General features: G+C 45.8%; 1 long non-coding RNA gene across 23 annotated transcripts in view; it reads left to right on the top strand.

The window, feature by feature from the left end:
- Positions 1-22,242, top strand: part of LOC138918318 (uncharacterized) — a 64,481-nt gene that overhangs the window by 30,294 nt on the left and 11,945 nt on the right. For 12 of the 23 annotated variants that reach the window (XR_011427533.1, XR_011427534.1, XR_011427544.1 and 9 more), the window contains one exon: positions 2,476-2,748. This is a non-coding gene — a long non-coding RNA (uncharacterized lncRNA). The remainder of the gene's footprint in view (positions 1-2,475; positions 2,749-22,242) is intronic. The other 11 variants (XR_011427527.1, XR_011427532.1, XR_011427548.1 and 8 more) reach the window with 1 other exon arrangement.

Raw genomic sequence — 22,242 nt, 5'->3', positions numbered from 1 at the left:
CTACATCCTGATTCTCAGGGTCTTGGAGCCACTGCTACCTTTAGGCAACTCTCCTTCTCTCACCCCAGCACTTGTGTCAACCCCTATCTCCTCTCTTCTTGGAGCAGCCAGCTAAAGTCTCCTCCCACATGAGGGTCTGGACAGGACTGTACAACAGGTGTCTCACAACTTCTCCTTGGGTTCAGGAAACATGAAAGCCATTAATAACTCCTGAACCCAGAAGCCCAGAACTTCCTGTAAGACAAATGAGGAAAGGTAACTTTTATTCCTTCTGGAGTCCCCTCAGGTGGAGGGTAGAAACAGCATTATCCTGCTTCAAATGAAGGTTGCCTCAAGCTGGGCAAGAATCCCTGCAAAGGAAAATTACCTACTCTTGTCAGCCCAACCCCCTCCCACAGTGAAGCATTGCTAAACTTGCATAATACTCAGTTCCTTCTCTACCTCCTGGCCCCCATAGAAGGAAGGAACAGACCCCGACTCTCCTGGGAGAGATAGGGAGGCAGCCTCCACAAATCTCTGAGCTTCCACTTGGCCTCCCTAAGGAAGACCAAACGTGTCCTTGTGACCCCAGGAAAATAGCCTAATTTAGGCTCTGATCCAGGGCCAGTGGAAGTTCCAGAGGAAAGGCCTCAAGAGGAGCCCCGGGGCCAGCCCCGTGGCCAAGTGGTTAAGTTCGCATGCTCCGCATTGGCGGCCCAGGGTTTCACTGGTTCGGATTCTGGGTGTGGACATGGCACTGCTCATCAGGCCACGTTGAGGCGGCGTCCCACATGCCACAACTAGAGGGACCCACAACTGAAATATACAACTATGTACTGAGGGGATTTGGGGAGAAAAAAGAGAAAAAAAGAAGAAGAAGATTGGCAACAGTTGTTAGCTCAGGTGCCAATCTTTAAAAAAAAAAGAGAGAGAGAGAGAGAAGAGCCCCTTCTCGTAGCCTTGGCCCCTTCATTGTGGCTGCAGATTAGGGCACAGTTCTGAGTGTTAATCCATGTGAAGGCTGCCTCAAGAAAGCTGATTCCCTTAGGCAGCACCTGGTACCAGAGAAATTCACAGTACCTGAAGCTGGGATCTGGGGTTCCCATACCCAAGCCACATCAAGGTACCAGTCAATTCATGCATTTTATTGGCCCTGACATTAGGTTTGGAGTGTGGGCTTGAGGGTATAAAAATTCAGGTAACCCATTCCCATCACATTCTATGTCACTGAAAATTCTTCAGGTGCCACAGAATATCGTGTAAATGAGACCCCCCACCCCCACCCCCACCCCCCACGACCCCCCAAGCTGCACAGCACTGATCTCTGGGTATAAGCAGCAAGCCCATGAAATCTGTTTGTAGAGAAATTCATCCTCATCTCTCCAGTCACTGTTCAGCTAATACGTTTTCCTTCTTTTGGTAAGAGTCCTGCTTTCCCATAGGAACTGGAATCTGGGAAAAAGGAAAACAGTACTAGAAGCAGAACAAGAGTGTGGGATCACTCCTGGGTGGTACTGTCACCTCATTTGGACAGTTCACTACCTAGATGTGCTGAGTGTGCAAATTCTGTCTCATTGCCTCATCCAGTGTTTCTCTGAATAGAAGCAAATATCTGGGCACCAGGTATGACTTGTTTTGTGACCCCAGCCAGTAAGTCAGCCCTTATGAGCCACCACCTCTCCCTTGGTTAGAAGCTGTTTGGCAATGGGTTCATGGAAGACATCCCAGAATGGGAGCTACATGCTGAATTCCCTAGTACTGGCTTTGCCATCGATTGTGTGATTCATCCTCTCTGATGTTCAAGCTGTGAGAAGCAAATTTGAAATGATGGATGTGCTATATTAAATATATCAATAAGAGCAGAAGTTAAACCTTGCAAGCTGTAGGGTTTGCTTCCTCTATAAGCCTGGCTATCTCTATGGGAACTGAAGGTTGCTTCTTTAGGCCTGTAGTCGGGGAGCTAGAGCAGAGTGGAGATATGGTGGCGGAGTGAGGATGAGCCGTCTTGCACCTAATTTTTCCTCCCCTCTAAGTCTGAATACTGGCAGTGGTGAGGCAGGTGGTTCTAAGGGCTCCTTTCACTTTACTGTTCATGATGACCCCACACCGCGTTTACCTCCATGCCACCTTTCCCTCCTTCTTTGGATGCTTCAATCTCTTTGATGTTTTTCTTACCAGACGTTACTCCGCTTAGCCATTAAACAGCTTTAACTTTGATGACATGGATATGGATGAGCACAAGGATCCACTTGGTCCCTTTGGTCACTTTTGCTTCAGTGAACTCAGTGGGATGTCCAAGAAGAAACCCTTGTGTTAGGAAGAGTTCTAAGAAGGTTCCAAAGATCCCTTCTTTTGCTAGTCACACCCTTGTATAAACTGCTCCCCTTGAGTGTAAGCTGGACCTCATGATTTGCTTCTGACTCATAGGATAAGGGAAAGGTGATGGGATATCATTTCCCTCATTAGTTTACAAGATTGTGACTTGTGTCTTGCTAGCAGACTCTCTCCTGGCTTTGATGAAGCAAGCTGCCATGTTGGAGAGGCCTACATGACAAGGAACTGAAGGTTGCCTCCGGCCAACTCCAGCCAACAGCCATCCAGGAATTGAGGCTCTCAGTCCAACAGGCCTTGAGGAACTGCATCCAGCCAGCAGCTATAGAAGTGAGCGAAGAAGTGTGTATTTCCCCAGGCAAGCCTTCAGCTGAGACCCCAGCCCCAGCTGACACCTTAATTGCAGCCTTGTGAGAGACCTTGGAGCAGAGAACCCAGGTAGGCCTTGCCCACATTCCTCACCAACAGAAACTATGAATTAATAAATATTTGGTTTTTTAAGTCACTAACTTTTGGGGTATTTGTTATATAGTAACTAACACACCCCTAAATTACTGTAACCTTGGTGTAAGATGTAGCATGGCTGGGAAGGCAGGCACCAAATGAGAGGACAACCTCCTTGACAACATTCCTGGAGATACTGTCTTCAATCTCGAAGACTATCCCCAATTCTCTTAGCTGCAGTGGTATCATTGTGCTCCCCCCAGCCCTGATTAGTCTCCAGGAGGTGAGGCCTAGGTAAGGTAGTGCTGGGTGGAATGGATGGCCAGGATGTGGGGTGTTAATCTGTCTGGAAGGGATATTGTGAGCTCGAAGTGACCCTCAGGGATCATGAGGAGTGATGATAAGGTCATTCTTCCCCTCCTCATTTTTTCCTTCCTTTTCCACTCACTCCACCATTCCTTTTTCCCTACTTGTTTTCTCCTTTTGCCCCAAATTCTGGGTGGCTGCCCGACGACCATTCCTACAAATGATAGCCAGGTGATCTCTTGGTCTTGCAATAATCCTACCAAGCTGGGCCTCCTGAGGAAGTTTCCCTCGGGAGCGGCTCCTCCCATTCCTTGAGGTGTCCTCACATGCAGGGAGACCTCATTGTTGAGCTCAGAATGTGCCTTCCAGACAGATTAACACCCCACATATAACAGATTCTTCAGCGGGACCCACCCAGTTCCTGGATCCTGCCCTGGCCACTCCAGTGTCCACAATCGCAAAACCCATCCATACACACACCTGCACTGACTGCTCACCTGTGAGATACTCAGGAATCAGCAACTTTTTCTAAATGAAGGTAAGTTACCGTTTTCAGGAAAATATTCATATCTCTGGTCCTTTTCAGAGCTGCGAGTTCTCTCCTCCCTTCTGCTCCAGGAAGGGTAGAGGAAGGGGAAGGGTGAACTACTCCCCATTTTCGTTAGGGTCAGCTGAGGAGTGGGGACGTGGCCCACCACCCAGACTTCCTGAGGGAGAGAAAGGCTCTTAGGAGCAGGTGACATTCATTCCTCACCAAGAGATCCAAGAGCAACATTTCCCCCTGCCACTCACCTCAGGGCCTAAACACCCCCACATTTCCAATTCCAAAACTTTCTGAGGCAACAAGGGGAAATTCTGGCTGTATCCTTCCAGAGGAACGCATCACACCCTGCAGCTGTGTATAGTTCAGGATAGTGAGGGAGCAGATGGAAAGACAAGTTGAGCCAAGTTCTGGACTTGAAGGGTTTTTCTCATTTTGAAAAGGCCCAGAAGTTTTTAGAGTAAACTTTTTGTACTTTTTATGAAAAAGTAAAGTGTTTTAAGTACAGGACATCTGAATAAGGTCAAATACAGGACCCAAGATAAAACTGAGAAAGCCACTGTCAGGCCCCCTACAAGGGACTGGTCATCTTGCAGAAACCGAAAGAGGAAATCAGTCAGAGCTGACTTCCCTCCTTCCTTTCTCTGAGCATAAGCGCTGGGAACCCCAAACCCACTCCCCCAAAGCACCACACAGAGAACACTACTCTCTCCTAGCAGAAACATTTATTGAGGACGATCAGTATCCTTGGTTGTGCTAACCATGGTTCTCATCAGAGGATGTGTTTTCATGAAAACTGCAATGCTTTCTCAACAAGGACTGAATGATTTCTTTGGGGACATTTTTCCTCCCTGGAAGTGTTGGAGAAGCATTTCCTGTTTGAATAGAAGAGTCAGATCTCTGAACACAGTGCTTTCATTAGAGGTGAGGGTGGCCGGAGGGATGTGGCATACATCATGCATGCAGGTGGGTCTTGGATAGGGCACAGACTCCCTGTAAGGTGAGGAAGGGGGTTGACTCTGGCATAAATGCTGGTCCTTGAAGGCCACAACTTTCCAGGGCTGTCTGATCCTGTCTCTTTTCTGTCTAACCCTTGTACGAAAACTCTTGTCAGGAGGGACAGCATCTTGGCTGCAGGATGTGGTCCTTGCCCATTCCCCTGGCTGTGGGTCAGAGAGAGCCCCGTAGTTGGAGGGATGCCCCTCGTCAGGCTCTACCTGGGCCTGCAGTTCCCCCTTCTGCTGACTTAACTCTGCAGCCTCAGGTTCGTATCTCCATGCCAGTTTCTCCTCTAGGATCTTCCCGATGGCTGCCATGAGCTCATGAGCTTCGGGAGGCCCACAGCTCACGAGAGCTTCACTTTGAGCTGGGTCTCAGAGCGCTGCAAAGGTTGACGTGAACTTGGCTTTTTGCTGGGGACTTTCCTGCCCTGTGATTTTTTTCTTGGAATTAATCCACTGAAAAAACTGCCTCATTATTTTTCTGAAGTAACTTTCAGGAGGAAACTGTTCATTCTGTGACAGATACGGGGAAGTGCCCTCTAATTCTCTGTCCTCAATAGAGTGGCTCTTCTTTCTGGCTTTAGACGTCCCAACTCCTGAATCCTCGCTTCCACATTCTCCTGCTCTGGAGTCCAGAGGTCTCACTCTCTTTGCAGCTGGTGGGAAATTCCTATCCTGGCATTTCCATGAGACATGCTTAGAGGCCCAGGGTTCCCGCTAATCTCCATTGTCCTCCAAGTGGACTCGCAGCACTTGGGAAGCTCCCATGTCCCCACTGGAGACGCTCTGGGACTGAGTCAGTGAGGAGTCGAAGGCAAGCTATCTGAAGTAAGGGATATGTCAGCAGGAGAGCCTTTAGGCTGGCTATGTTCCTTGCTCTTCAATTGAAACTTCAACTCGGTAGGGAGCTGTTTTTTAATGTCTGATGGTTTGGAATGTTGGGGAACTGGTATTTTTGATGAGGGACGTTCACTGGTCAGGGTAGTTTCTACTTTGCTCACATTGATATTTACCATTTGGGAGCTTCCCAACTTGTTGGTTGTCAAGATGTCACAAGATTGTGATGTAAGAACTCACAGCTCCTCAGCCTTGAATATCTCCCTGAAGTTCATGGTGGACGTGGAAAAATGTTTTCAATTCTTCTCCACTATCTTTTGGCCCTGAATCATGTCCTCTCTATCACTGGAACTCACATTCTCATCCCTTGGCACATGTCCAGCCCCAGCTTGCCTTGTGGGCACCTCTCAGCTGCATCTGTTATTGTCTAGTGCAGTCTTACTGTGACTCACTTTGTCTATAAAGCTGTGTGTGAGGATCTCTGAAGTCTGTCTGCCATGCTCGATTGCCTGGATGTCCTTGGCAAGCTCCCGGTCGATATCAGAGTGGGATGGTTTTAGGGACCCCTGTCCTTCGTTGCCCACAGATGAGGTAGCAGGGAGTGGAAGATCCAGGATGGGGACTGAATTCGTTGTTTGCAACTTATTTCCCTGAAAACTTTTAGAGCTTCCCTCAGGGGGCTTGGAAACCTCAGCTTTGGAATCCACCCCAGAAATATAGGTGGCTGAGGAGAGAAAGTCAAATCGGGGAAGAGGCCATGTTTTGGCTTCTCTCAACTTATAGGATTTTATGGATTCAAGAACTTTGAGGGGTAGGCCCCACCTCTGACTCACACGAAACCTTATAATATGGGCTTCTAGCACTTGTCGGGTGTTGGGATCCAGAAAAGAAAGCTCTGGAGTGGTCATCTGGGGGTGGACCCCACCTACTGTTATGTTTTTCAAATTTCTGTTTTCCATATTGTTCTGGGAACTCCCAGAAGGAGGGGATGGGTTGTCCTCAGCCAGCCATGAATGACACACCCCAAGGGGGCTCCTCCCCGCAGTGATCTGCCAAAACTTCTGGCTTAGATGTAATCTAAGAATGGTTTTCATTTCATTCTGGTCTGTGTCCTTCCTTGAGACATTTAAGAGTTCATTCCCTGAGTAATTCCTTGAGTGACACACACAGCTACTTTTTGTCTCTGAGGCAGCCCTCAGACTCTTCAGTAGGTAGCATTCTGAGACCCTTGGAGGACTATCTTCTGGGCTCTTCTCTAGGATATATCCAAGATTCCTCTTCATGTCCTGCCTTAGTTGAAACTTTGTTGAGATCGTCTCATGGAAGCTTCCTGGGAAACTCAATTCAGTCTCTGCTCGATCCTTGCTACTCTGGCCCTGAAGCTGACGGAGCTGTGAGTGAGCATGTCTGCCTTTTTGCTGAGATGTTTCTGTGCATTTACACAGAGACTCTAGATTCCTACTGGCATGGAGGCAGCAGTGTGAGAATAGCCTCCTTGGAATGTGGAGCTCCATTTTATCCTGGGGTTCACTGGTGATATGAAAATGGCCAGAAAGGACAGAGACTGGCACATAGGCATGGGAGGACTGGCTGACCAAAGGAGGGGTGAGAGCTTGAGGACAAGTGGCTTCTTGAGATTTTTGGAATGCAGGGACTAAACCCCACAGACTTTCTTGTTGCTTCTGCAACATGTGCCATTTCAGGTGTTGATTTTCAGTTGAGATATGAGAGTCTGACTCAATCTGGGATCTATGGAAAGACACTCCATGGTCCCTAATCTGGGATGGAGAAGAAGATGGTAGGATTGAGAGTGGGGATTGAAGGTGGGCATGGGGCTGGACCTGAGTGAAAGGTGGGGGCTGGGATTGGGGGTTGGTCTGAGAGAAGGGTTGCGGATGTACATCGGGGAGGGGAGGAGGGTGAGAATGGGGAAGTGGTGGAGATTCTTGATCCCACATCTTGACTGCAGAAGCATTACAGATTCCATTGAATAAGACAAAATGAGACCCTAGTGGGGCACTACTTCTAGAAACCAGGAGAGTGGCCAGCAGGGACTCACTGTGCAGAGAGGGAAGACCCCAAAAGAGCTGGGTATATTTCTGCTGCAAGTTTTCTCCCAAAGTCTTGACATACAGTAGCTGTTGACAAATGCTCAGCTGCTCTGGTTTGCCTGTGATGTCCCAGCCAGTTTAGGGGGCTGTGGTGTCTTGTACGTCAAGTGGCTGCAATGAATTCCCTGAAGACATCCGTTGGTTTTCTGAGCACATTTGTTTTGAAAATAGTCCTTCCTCCTTTTCTTTCTTCTCTAATATCTGGAAATCCATTCTCTTTTTTATTTGTCTTGCCAAGAATGCCTGGCCGTTAAGGCCAAGGAAAGAATGGCTGCTGGGCTCCATGTGATTGGTAGCAGAGTCTCCCCAGAGACAGGTCTCTGGTAGACGGAGGGAAACTTGCTCTCGTTGAAAATCAGAGTGTGATAATGTGGGGAGGAACATGTTCTTGGCAGGAGCCTGACAACAAGAGAATTCTGAAATTGACAGACTTGAATGGTCACTGCCTCTGACTGTTAGGACATAAGTGGACAACCCACCAGGGCTATCTGGAGATGAGTTCTCTGGAACAGACTTCAATAAGATGGAAACCGATTTAGATTGAGTCACAGTTAAAGGGTGGTCTGTCGGTGGTGAGACAGACAGGCTTGGTGGTGTGTGATGACAAGCCAGTGAATCATTGGGATTCATTATCTGGGACAAATTTGGTAAGGCGTTAATATCTTGGGAAAAGGTGCGGTCAAGAGAGAAGATCGTATTCAGAGACAGAGTGGCCTCTGGTTGGAGAATAGGACCCGTTGCCTGGGTGTCATGTGGTGGCAGAGGGGGAAGGGCAAGGGGTTGGGGTGGGGAACGGTCTGCTGGGAATTTGGACTCCAAGGGAGGAAAAGGCTCTGGTGGCATAGAGTGACCCGGTGGTGAGGGTGAAAGAAAGTCAGCTAAGGGTGTCGTTGGGTTAGGTGAGAGGACGGAGGGGGGCGGTGGGGAAGGGTCAGGTGGAGGGGATGGTGTTAGGTCTCCAGGAGGGACTTCTGAGAAGGCGGAGGACAGAGTGAATGATGACTCAATCCCAGAAGCTGTGGAAGCCAGAGAGGACACAGAGGCAGTATCATCTTCCAGGTCCTCCAGGAACAGCAGCCGATTGACCTCCATGGTTGTGTTATTACACACCTCACAGGAGGGGTCTGGACATAGCAGTTGACGAAAGCAGGTGGTATGGTGATACTGGCCCCAGGGACTGAAGGAGACAGGATATACATAGCTGCAGCCAGGACCAGAACAAATATATGGGGCCCTGGTCTGACAGAGTTAGGGGCACCCATTGCATAGTGTCCTTTCACATCCCCCCACTTCCTTGAGCTCACAATCTATGTTGTTTACTTCTCCCTAAGACTTTCACAATCTGGATTTCAAAATCTGAGGATTTTCCCTCCCTTATCAATCTCACGTTTCACTGAGGCCCTAGAAATTCTTAGACCCTGCTAAGAAGCGGGATACAGGAAAGAAGGATTGTGTTTAGTCACCTTTGCAGCAGAGAAAGCACCTTCCTTGCCTCCTCTGCTTCACTCTGGCAAGCTCTCCAACCTGGGAAACCAGGAAAGTGATGAAGACAGAAGCAAAGAGATCTTTTAGGAGGCAGAGTAGAATGTCCTATATGGTACCCTTGGTAGATTGGACTTGGAGAGCTCTAAGAATTAGGATTCAAGATCGCACGGTTAATGATAATAATAAAGCTCACATATGTATGTTGCTTTATCATTCACAAAGGGCTTTCATTCATATATGTATGTCATCCCATGTGAGGCTCAAAAACACCATGTGAGGAACATAGGTCACTGGTTACTTCAAGGAAGAATCTGATCATCCAGGAAGTCAAAGTACTTTCACAAGGTCAGGAGACAGAAGTTCTGACTCTTGACATCTCATATGGCCACGTATTGGGCAACGCACATTGCCCAGGACCATCACTGCTTCATGCCCAGATGTGGGCAGAGCAGGAATCTGAGAAATGTTTCAGGTTCTGACTGCTTTCCCATGAGCCTCTCCTCTGAGGGCTCTGTTTTCTGAGAGGGACTGTATCTAGTGATTGACATCCTCAGAGACCATGGACCTGGGACCTCATGGAAAGGACAGGAAGGGTTACCCTTGGAGAGCTCAGGTGGGATAGATAGAACTTTACCACTCGGTGTTCCACCTTTTCTTCTCCTCTTGGCTCTGCCCTGACACTGAGAACAAAAAGAAAAGAATGAGGGGCTGGGACTCATTGGTCTCACTTCTCTGTTTAGGAAAGTCAGATATTTGTTATCCAAGAATAATATGACTCTCTATTTTAATTCCTATAATTTTGCATTCCTTCCTTTTATTAATTTTTAAAGGTGATAAAATACTTTCAGTCTTTCCTTCTTTGAAAACCTCGAAGGAGGATTTTTGGCTAGAGTCCACACTTGATCTTCTCAGTCAGAAGTCCTCTGCTCAAGGAGGGCATAGACTCTGAGGCCCACAGTCACATCTGTGCTTCCTCAGATAGGCCCCTGTATCCTGGGACAGAGCTCTTGCTCCAGCATCTGCTCAGAGACTCAGCTCTGTTCTCCTGATCTGCCCAACACGAAGGAAGGCTTGGCAAGTGGCGCCTGACATGGCAAGATGACTCATGATCAAGTGCTGGGAACGGTGTTCTCCTACACAGATCTGAAATGCTAAATAACTGAATCAAGGACTACAGAATCACTGTTTGGGATTTTATTTGGGAACCTACCAGCACACCCAGATAGTCTGTGAGCTTTAAATGGAATCCTTAGTCCTCCCTGAAGCCCTAGTTCTGCCTGTTCTCTTCCCCTAAGAGAGCAATGGTCTGTCCTCTCCTCAGACTTCCCATTTTAGGTGTCTCTCTGGCCCAGCCAAAGTCATTTAAAAATGTGAGAAAGGGAACAGGAAAATAAAGAATTATCCTTTGAGGAGTGCCTTTTGGTTCCAGCTCCAACACTTAAAGATCTTGGGAGTCTTTACTACGGTCCTTAGGAGAAGCAAAAGCTGAGCAAACTGAAAATCAATGGCTTTTCTTGAAGTCACCAGAGAATTGAGGTTGCAGGGCAAACTACTACCCAAAATCTTCAGAGAGGGTGAATGCAGAGAATCACAGTTAAGATCAGCTTACCTGGAGCAGAAGCCACTAGAGCCATAAACTGGTAGAAACACGTAAAAGACACTGACAAACTGCTGAGGATGCATGTGGGCTAGCATGAAAGTGAGAAACTCCTGGAGGACCATTTAAGGGGAGGGCCCACCTACTCATGAGTTTTACTTCCAGGAACCCTACTAAGTTTTCACAGTGAAGAACCATGAAGAAACTCTGATGTTTCTGGCACGGGAGGGTGGGGAAGAAAGGTTGCCATTTTGAAAGGATTTTGAAATATCCCCTGAGTGTGCTCCATAATAAAAGCCTCCTCAGCAGGGGAAAAGAGTACCAAGCCTTATCCCACGTGGGTGAAGGGCAATTACCCAACTGCAGCCCCCTGTAGCCTTCCGGTCTCATCTAAAGAGTTCAAAGAAAAGAAAAAAAAAGCTCAGAAACACTTGTGAACGTCACAACCCAGGGACACAGGCCCACTAAAAGATTTAATTATATCCCCTCCGTTAACACCTCCCCACCGCATCCCCAGGGCTGCAGTATAGTGATGGGATCATAGCTGAAAGAGTTGCAAGGCATAGGCTCTGTTTAAGGAGGAGATTTAGGGGAACCTAAAGACACAAGAAACACAAAAACAAGGACACTAGAGGAAATTGAGGCCTCTGACATGCACAGCTACGGTAAATATTAAACACAGCCCAACACCTAGCCAGATGAGCATAAAACTTCACACTAAAGGTTTATTTATTTCAGTTCCTATTTCCTAATACAGCATGTCTGGCTTTCAACCAAAAATTGCAAGGCATGCTAAAAGGCAAGAAAAAACAGTCTAAACAGACAAAGCAAGCATCAGATCCACATTCACATTGACACAGGTTTTGGAATTATCACACATAGAATCCAAAATAACCATGATTAGTATGTTAAGGGCTCTGATGGAAAAAGTAGATGGCACACAAGAACAGATGAGGAATGTCAACAGACAGAGGGAAATTCTAAGAAAGAATCAAAAGGAATGTTAGAAACCAAATACACTACAAGAAATGGAGAGGGCCTGTGATTGGCTCATCTGTAGACTGCATACGGCCAAGGAAGGAATATGTGAATTTGAATATATGTCAATAGAAACTTTGCAAACTGAAATGCACAGAGAAAAAGAAAAAAAAAATTAAAGCCCAGACTATCCAAGAACTGTGAGACAGTTTCAAAATATGTAGCATGTGTAATTGGCATACCAGAAGGAGAAAAGAGAAAGAACAGAGTAGAAAAATATTTGAAGTAATAATGGCCAAGGATTTTCCAAATTAATGACAGGTTAACCATAGATTGTAGAAGCTCAGAAAAGACCCTAACAAGATAAATACTAAAAAAGTCTATACTTGGACATATCATTTTCAAACTGTAGGAAACCAAAAGATAAATCTTGAAAGAATCCAGAGGAAAATAAACACCCTACATCTAGAGGAACAAGGATGAGAGTTGTGGGATTCTCATCATAAACCATGCAAGCAAGAAGAGAGTGGAGTGAAATATTTAAAGTGTTGAAAGAAGAAAAAACACCACCCACCTAGAATTTTATATCTAGTGAGATTATCATTCAAAAGTGAAGGAGAAATAAAACCTTTTTCAGACAAACAAAAACTGAGGGAATTCATCAGCAGCAGACCTGCTCTGCAATAAATATTTTTTAAAAGTTCCTCAGGGAGAAGGAAAATGATAACTTGGATCTTCATTAAAAAGAGGAAGAGAAGGAATAAATTAAGGTAAATGAAACTTTTATTTTTCTTATTCTCAATTGAGCTAATAATAATAGTGACAATGTATTGGGTGATTATAGTATATGGATAAGTGAAAGGAATGAAAACAATGTTACAGAGGACTTACATTACTTACAAACGTATATTACAAACTCTACAGCAACCACTGAAATTTTTTTTAAAGAACAATTGATATAGTAAGAGATGAGAGAAAATGGAATCATGGAAAATGCTTGTCTAAAACCAGAAAACGCAGAAAAAGAGAAGAAAAAAGAATAGATGTAATGAATAGTAAACAGTTATACACATTGTAGATATGAGTCCTACCGTATTTTTAAAAAATCGCTAAATATAAATTGTGTAAATTCACCAATTAAAAGACAGAGACTGTCAGTGGATAAAAAAACAAGACCCAATTAAATGTTGTATACAAAATGCCCACTTTAAAAATAAAGGTACGGACAGATTACAAATAAAGACAGAGAAAAATGTACCCTGCTAACACTAACCAAAAGAAAACAGGAGTAACTATATTAATTTCAGACAAAGCAGACTTCAGAACAAGGAAAACTATCAGGGATAAAGAGGGGTATTACATAACCATAAAGGGTCCATGCTCCAACAAGACACACAGTCCTCAACATGTATACATCGAACAACATAGTCTCAAAATATGAGGCAAAAACTGGTAGAACTGCAAAGAGAAATAGTTGAATCCATTGTTATGTTTGGAGATTTCACCCTCTCTCTCAGAAATGGACAGATTCAGCAGGCAGAAAATCAGTATAGATGCAGTTGACCTGAACAGCACCATCAGTCAAGGTGATCTAATTGACATTTTGTAGAGTACTTCATCCGATAATATACATTCTTCTCAAACTCTCATGGAACATTCACCAAGATAGACCACGTTCTTGGCCACAAAACACACTTTAACAAAAATAAATAGAGATTGTAGAAAGTATGTTTTCAGACCACAATGGAATTAAACTAGGAATCAATTACAGAAGGATAGCTGGAAATCCTAAAATGTTTGGAGATTAAACAACACGCTACTAAACACATTGGTCAAGGAAGAAGTCTCAAAGTATTTTAAACTATATGAAAATTAAAATAGAACGTATTAAAATTTATAAGGTATAGCAAAAGCAGTACATAGGGGGAAACTGATAGCATTGAATGCATCTATTTGAAAAGAAAGATTTGATATTTCTGAGGGACCTGATTTACTTACCTGATTGATGTCTCTCTCTTTCCGAAATATTGGGAAACATGGACTCCTCTTTAGGTAGCAGAGTGACAGAAGAAGGAGCCCCACCCCACACAGGAAGGCAGGGATGGGAATACCTAGGAACTCAAGCTGGAGCTCAGCCGTGGTGCATTAACATTCCTCAGACAAAGAGGGTGATCTGCATCACCAGAAGTGCACTGCCACCTCAGGCAGCTGGGCGTTAAGAGTGCACATTCTAGACTAGAGTTCCAGGCCCACGTCACAGAGCTTTAGCATAGACACCAAAGGTTCTTGATGGTCGGGGAGGGGAAAACACAGAAGTGATGAACCCACAACCCTTCCCCCACCATCCAGGCCAGCAAATCAGTCCACCCCTCTGAGGCCCTTTAGATCCTTCCAACTTACCTTCCAACTCCACATATTCACCATAGCGTATATTTCACCTTGGTGAAATTTTCTATTTATTCTGTTACCCAGCTATTACCTAAGAGCCTTTTATTGCTTGGTGATCTCCTTTTGGACCCCCACGTCATCTTTGAAAGTCGGTCCTGTGCCCAGGGATTTACATCCCCAAGATCTACTCGGCCTTCAACTAAAACTTCCCCTCATACATAATGTGTTTTTACCTGTATGAAACCAGAAATACACTCAGCAGCAGCCCCACCTCCCGTTATCTCCTCAAAAGAATCCCCTATCACCAAAAAGCATGAGAGAACAGAGTAGCCTGTATCAACCAACAGAAAGCATGAGAAAGAGGGCCACAAGGGCGTGGCACATCCGTGGACCCAGGGCAAACAACTTGAAAATGTTTGGTAGTTGTTCTTTTCCCCGAATCCCTCTTAGGCTAGTCAGCCTCTAAAGGTTCTCAAATCTGGCCCCCTCCACCCATACGGTGTCTCACCCTGCTGCTCCCTCTTTTTCTCTGCCAAATCCCCTCCTCCCAGCAAAATTTTAAACTTTTCCATTATTTTACAGAGCAATTGTGCTGGACCATGACCTGCAGGGTCAAACTCATCTTGATTTAGGGACTAGGCTTCTCTTTAGCATAACTTCTAGTGAGCACAGTTGTAATCATATTTGACAGTACCTTTAGATTTTTTTGGAATCACACGTATGGTTACTTCTTCCATGAAAGGTTTTATGATTTTTTTCCCCATCTACTTTCTATCTTTTCCCCAAAATTCCCATTGACATCTCTGTACCTTTTTAAACAATAATGTCATTTTTGTTGATGGTGTATATATGATTATTTCATCTCCCCCCACGCTAGCTAGTCATTTAATAGTTATAACTTTTACAGCTTCATTGTTCAGTGCTAAACTGCTGGAATGAAGCCCTGTGTCATGTCCTCCCTTTGCCTGCCCGCATTCCCTCGCTGAGTCTGATGAATCTATCTTAGCCGCAGACACCCAATCCTTTCCCTCCCATGTGAGAGGGTTTACCAGTAATGACAGCTCCTTTCTTTCCCTGTCTTCTCCCTCATCCACAGCTTCACCATCGTCTCTACCCAAAAGGAAGGTACACTTCAAGCCCACCCCTCTCATGTACCCTCCCTCGACTGCAGGAGGTCTCTGTTCAGACAAATCCCTCTATGTATCTTTGCTTCTCTGGCATTGTTTTTTTTATAGTAAGTCTGGTCCTGACTGCCCCTAAGGTCCCCAGGACTCATGATTGTAAAATCATCCTTTAAAGTCTGAGCAAGATAAGCTCCACCAACAATAGTTTCAGGTGGGGCCGGCCCCATGGTCGAGTGGTTAAGTTTGCACACTCCGCTTTGGTGGCCCAGCATTTCGCCGGTTTGGATCCCGGGCGCGGACATGGCACATTCATGGACATCCATGTGTGTGTGTGTGTGTGTGTGTGTGTGTGTGTGTGCGCTGATATAGAGAGAAAGGGGAGGGAGGGAGCGGAGACAGAGACAAAGTGGAGAGATATCGAAAATGGGTCAAAATACTAATGGGTACACCTGGATAAAGGGTATATGGTTGTTTACCATCCATGCAACTTTTCCACAAGTTTATCTTTAAATAAATACATTTTAAAAATGGACCGTTGGCTGTTGTCCCAAATTTTGCCTAACCTTTGAAATTTCTGGCTTTGATTCCCGTACCTGCCAGCGCTAGCCTACCCAGACCCCAGAAGTGTGCAATGGTGACTTTAAAACAGTTGTTGCAGGTTCTGTCCCAGGCAAGAAACCCTGGATCCTCTTTGCACATTTAAAGTGTGCTAACATTTCAACAGGGTTTCACAAAATACTGGAAAAGAGCATCCCCCCCAAAATTTTTTTTAAAAAAATTACACATAATATAAAACAAGAACCAAAGGAAAGAACAAAATATTCAACATGTGTACAGCATGAAACCCTTAATTTCTTCCTTATCTGGTGCCACTGGGTCGTCCGTCTTCTGGGGTTTTGTGGTGTGAGTTGGTTTGCCGGCACTTCCTCTGCTCTGCTACTCAGTTACCACTCCTGCACCGGATTTCCGTCTTCAAAAATTGTGTTGACATCTTTTGTCATATCTTCTCCCCTTCTTGTCATCCTCAAGGGCCTTATTCTTTTTAAATCCTTTACTTGTTTTGGCAGCTTTATTGAAATATAGTTCACATACTATACAACTTACCCATTTAAAGTGTATAATTCCATGATTTTTAGTATATTCACAGATGGGTAACCATCACCACAGTCAATTTTAAAGCATTTTCATGACTTCAAAAAGAAACTTCACAACCTTTAGCTGTCATGCCCCTGTCCTCTCATCCTCCCAGCCCTAAGCGACCACTAGTCTACTTCCTCTCTCTCTAGATTTCTCTGTTCTGTACATTTCATATGAATGGAATCATATGAGGTTATTTGTGACTGGCCTCTTTCACTTCTGCATAATGTTGTCAGGGTTTGTGCATATTGTAGCATGTATCAGTACTTTTTATTGCCAAAAAATATCACATTGTGTGGATATACTGTAATTTATTTACCCATTCGTCAGTTGATGGACGTTTAGGTTGTTTCCGTCTTTTGACCGTTATGAATAATACTGCTATGGACATTTGTGTACAAGTTCTTGTGAGGACATATGTTTTCATTTCTCTTGAGTGTATAGCTAGAAGTGGAGTTTCTAGGTAATATGGTAATTCTGTGTTTAACTTTTGAGGAACTGCCAGACGGTTTTCCAAAACAGCTGCCCCATTTTTCATACCCACCAGCAGCATAGAAGGGTTTCAGTTTCTCGGCCTTCTAACACTTGCTATTATCTAACTTGTTGATTCTAGCCATCCTGTGTGTGAAGTGCTATCTCACAGTGGTTTTGATTTGCATTTCCCTGGTGACTAATGATGTGGAGCATCTTTTCATGTAATATTTTACTTTTGGGGAAGGAGAGGAGATAAAAAAGTGTTTGATCTCCTGTGTTTAACTCATCATACAGTAGCTCGTTTTAAATGTATTACAGGAAAGAAACTTTCTTCTAAATCTTTGAAAACACTTGCATGGTGATGTGAAGTCCTTATCACATGTACAGTTTTCTCCTTCTGTGCTGTCTACGTGCTGCAGTCACTGTGTGACTGAGGGACTGCAACACCGTGCACTGCATTTGCTTAGGAAGATTCCTTTCTGCATGGGGTGGAGGGAGGAGTTAACTCAGTGACTTCTCAGGCTTGACTACAGGGCTGAGCAGAACTGATGGCCAGAGCATCTGAAGCTCAGTGCGTTTCCTCCCCATGGCTCTGTCCATCTGTTTTGGGTCAGTGAGCTCCACAGGTAGTAAATGTCAAAGAAACGTGAGAGCTGTGACATGGGCACAAAGCATACACCTGAGAGACGGATGGCAGGATGTTCCCATGGGCTTTTGCCCCTTAACCGTAGTGTAGGAGACGGTCCGTATCACACGTGCCAGATGATAACTGTGAAAGTGGGGTAAGGGCTACATGGGAAGTTCCACTGCTCTTGTGCATGTTCAAACATTTCTGTAATAGAAAGCTTAAAATAATGAAAGAAGCTGGGTGCCTCCTAAAGAGAGGGAGGGGACGAGAGGAGACCTGGCAAGGGGGCTCAGTCTGTCAAGACAAGGGTTTAGCTCTCTCAATAAGGACATTTCAGGAAGTGTAATCATTGAGGTTAGGAAGGAAACCTCTTTTCATATAACAGGAAAGAAGGAAAGGAGAAACGGGAAAAGGTTTTTGTGAAGGTTTATTGACGGAAAGTTCCTGTCTCCTGACTTCTAGTTCCTCTGTGATCAGTGGTCCAGCACATCTACTGAGCAAATGGAGACAGCCTAAATTTGAGGAAAGTGAAGGAGATTTGAAATAAATTTGAGTGTCCCTGGAGAGAGAATGGAATAAGGAAACAGAGACCTAAGCTCCATTTGTCTTGTTCTCATGTTAGTAAGCATGGGATAATTCTTTGTGGAATGAGTGAGTGATTTCCAGCTAGTGCTGGGGCTGAATTTACTGTGGCATCGGTAGACTCCATTGTGAGATTTAATCCAATAGTGCTCAATTAGTTATAGGAAGGCATTTCTGGGAAAGGCAGAGAGATGGGATTTTGCCAGACAGGAAGGATTAAAAGGGATTGGATGGGGCCCATTAGTAGCGGAGCTTTTTAAATGTTGGTTAGCTGACAGACCGTCAAGTCTACCCCGGAGAGGGAGGAAATGTAAACAAGAGCTTGACCGACAGACAAGGAGTAAGTGGAAAAATGAAGGGCCTGGAGTTGAAAAGTTAACAAGGGGCATATGAATCAGAAGAATGAGAGATGAGGCCAAGGGGTGGAATGTCCGACTGTAATAATCTGGATGGCTGAAGTGTTCCTGGTGATAAGCTCTGGAGTGTGGCAGTAACTACACTGGAATGGAAGTAAAGGACCCTAAGATGAGATGATGTAGAAACTGAGAGGCTGGTCTTTGGCTGGTCTATCCACATCGATGGTAGAGCCCTCCATGGCCTCCTCACCTCTTCAAGTCTCCTGCCCTGGGCCCCATCCCCCTCCCAGGACCTCCACAGAATCTGCATTCTTTCTTTGACCTCAAGTTTCAGACATTGTGGGTTCAATGGCATAACTCTGGACAAGTAGATACAAGTGTGGAGTGAGAGAGGCTGTAGTGGACACCGGTTTTGTTTTTGGTTTTCGTTTTAACACCTAGCATTCACAAGCCTTTCTGGGAAAACTACCTCCAGTGCCCTCTGGGATACTCACCCCATTTGTGTAGTGTGTGTGTGTGTGCGCGCGCGTGCGTGTTCGGTTTTGTTACAATAGTTACCATTATACTTGTATCTTTTCTAATGTCCTCAGATTCCTTTCCCTTACTCGGAGTCTTATTTCGTTTGTCACCTATATCTTGACCCCCTCTTATTACTCATAGAACAATCATTTTATTCTATTTTTCCCTTTTTCTCCTCCCTTCCATTTTTAAAATCATGTTGTTTTTAGAAAACAAAATTGGTATTTTATTTTTCCACCCTTGTAGCCATCTTTATTTTACTTAGACGTCTACAACTTAATGTATTTAACGCTCACCATCATAATGCTTTTTGAATTTTGCCCCAGTTGACACTCAGCCAATTTTTGAGTCCCAGTCTGTCTAAGTGCAGTTGCCTTTCCTCCAAACCCCTATTGTAAGGTGGGGTATGTGTGCAGTCCATGGTGAGACCCCCATATATCTGTAACCTGGTGCATAGTCTGGGACTCACCTCTGGTTCCTGAGCTGCAGGTGTTCTGGGGGAGACCAGCCATGGCTCCACCAAGGCCGTGAATATCAGAGGCGGCACTTCCATCCTGATAGGTGAACTGTACACACTAAGGGCAAGATCTTGTATATTCCTATTAAGCATAGATGGAAGGAAGGCAGCAAGATCACCTTCCCCAAAGAGGGGGATGCCATGCCTGATGACCTCCCTGCAGATGTTGTTTAGTATTCAAAGAACAGCCCAGTGCCTTTTTGGAATAAGGCATCAGTGTGCTGTGCAGTGCCTGGATCAGCCTCAAGGTGGTGATGCCTGGATCAGATTGAGGAGGGGGCGGGGGGAACAGGACAGGGTCACCATATGGATGATGAGGCATAAAGCTTTGTTCTACCAGCAAGGTCCTTCTTTCCCCTCTTCATTTTTTCTTCCCTCCTCGCTTACTCCAAGTCATCTTTTCCTTACTCTCAGCTTTATTTTATCCTGGGAGGTAGGTGGCTACCTGGTCAACATTGTTACTACTGGCAGCTGAGTGATGCTTTTGCTCTGCAACAAAATATCATTTGGCAGTCTGAAGAAATACCTACAGAGGGGAACCACTTCCCCCAGGTGCCTTTCCAGTAGGGAAACCTCAATGTAAAGTTTAAAGTATTCTTCCCTAACACATTAATATGACTCGCATGACAGATTCTTAAGGCGCGTCTGTGCTGTTCCTAGCCCCTCCCCCACCAGCCCAGGATCCACTGCAGCAATACCCTCCCCCACCCCCCAAATCCCATTCAGGGTTCACCCACCTGTGGGGTCCTCTGGTCACTGACCTCTAAATCATGATGAAGCCACTGTTTTTTCTTCATTGTTGTTTTATGAATTGCATACCTATTCTTGACCCTCTTCGGATAGAGAACACCTGTCTTCCCTACTCTCTGAAGGATGTAAAACATTCAGTGAGCGGAAGGTGTGAGCTGCTCTACACTTTCGTTAAGGCTAAGCAAAGAGGCAGGAGGCAGAGCCCACCTCCTCAAACTTCATCAGGGAGGAAATGGGCTTTTGGGGGCACGTGACATCTCTTTGTCAACAAGAGCTCCAGAGCACTGGTGACCTTTTAGAAGCCAGAGGAAGCAATCAGTAAGAGCTGAACTCACTCCTCCTTTTCCCTAAGCACAAGCCCTGAGTTACCTGAAACCCATGCCCCCAACACAGGACACAGAAAAGACATCACTATTATTAGAGAATCATTTATTGGGGAGAATTAATATTCTCCACAAGCAGGAATTATTTTGCGGTGGGAAATTTTCCGCTCTCGAAACGCTGGAAAAGCGTTTTCTGTTGACATAGAGACGGATCCCTAAACATAGTGCCTTTAGCAGTGGTGAGAACAGCTGGAGGCCCCTGGGCCGGCTTGACGCCTGCAGGTGGAGCTTGGATGGGGCACATGCTCCCTGCGGGGCACAGATAAGGGACGCTTCTGATCCAATAGCTGATCTTTAAACGCCATGACTTTCTGAGGGTGTCTGTTCTGGTCTCTGATCCGTCTAGAACATGTAGGATAATTCTGGCCAGCAAAGACAACTTCTTGGTGGCAGGACTTGGTGCTTGGCACTTTACAGGAGGGAGCCCTGTAGTTGGAAGGATGCCCCTGGACGGGCTCTGCCTGGGCCTGCTCTTCTGCCTTCTGGTCAGTTTTCACAAACTTCCTCAGGGAAGGAAGGGGCTCTTGAGGGCGGGTGACCTCTGCTGCACACCGCTGCCCCAGTTTCTCCACTGGGAACTTCCCAGGGACCGTCCTGGTCTTCTGAGCCGTGGTGGTCCCAGTAACGGCAGCTCTCCCTTTAACCAGGCCTCTGCTCTGTGCAGATGATATGGGGCTGCCCTTTTCCTGGGGATGTTCTTGGTTTTTGCCTTTTGTCCCAGGACGAAGCCATTGAAAAATGTGGTTCATCTTTTTTCTGAACAGACTTTCAGGAGGAGGCTGTGCCTTCTGTGATGAGGTCTGGGAAGACTTGCTTCCACGCGTCTCCTCTGATGCTGTGATCTGAGTAGGGAAACTCTTTCTTGTAGGTTGGGATGTCCCCAACCCTGCATCCCCTCCACCAAGCTCTTCTTTGTTGGTGCCCGGAGGGCTCACTCTCATTGTAGCTGGTGGGAATTTCTTATCCTCGTACCTCTTTCGGTCTTTCTTGGGGACCCAAGGCTCCTGCCGCTGCTTCCTGCTGATCCCAGTGTCCTCCAGATGGACATGCAGCACCTGGGAAGCTCCCATGTCCCCACTGGAGACACCGTGGGCATGAGTCAGTGAGGCCTTGCAAGTCAAGCTCTCTGAGGCAGGGGACCTGTCAGTGTGTTGGCCTTGGACCTGGCTCTGATTCCTCTTCTCTAGTTTCGACTTTAATTCCCTAAACAGATGTTCCTTAAGATCCGATGACTTCGGGTCTTGGGGAACTTGTCTTTTTGGTGCAGGGCTTTCAATGGTCCCAGTAATTTCTATTTTACTGTGATTCTCACGTATCCTTTGGGAGCTTCCTGGCTTGCTGGTTGTCAACACATTAGCAGTTTTTGACTGCAGAGCGTTGAGCTCCTTGGCCCTGAATATGTCCCTGGCCGTGCTGTGCACGGAAAAGGGTTCCGACTTCATCTTTTTGTCCTGTCGCCCTTCTCTTCTATCACTGGGACTCACTCTCTCATCCTTTGTCTCATGTTTGGCACCAGCTTGCCTTGCAGGCAGCTCTGGGGGGCAACTGTTGCCTAGCTGAGTAAATTTCTGACTCGCTTTGCCTGTGATGCCACATGTGACAGGCAGATGAGTCTGCCTGGCACCCTGACTCCTCTGAACAACCTCTGCAATCTCTTGGTTGATACCAGAGGGTGATTGTCTCAGCAACCCCTTGTCCTTGCCTGCCCATAGGTGAAGTAGCAGGGCAAAGACGATCCAGGACCAGGGCTGAATTTGTTGTTTCCGCTTTTTCT

Source organism: Equus caballus, chromosome 17 (assembly GCF_041296265.1).
Source record: "Equus caballus isolate H_3958 breed thoroughbred chromosome 17, TB-T2T, whole genome shotgun sequence".
NCBI classification, from domain to species: Eukaryota; Metazoa; Chordata; class Mammalia; order Perissodactyla; family Equidae; genus Equus; species Equus caballus.
Note: the sequence above shows the minus strand (reverse complement) of the source record. Positions and strands in the feature narration are given on the sequence as shown.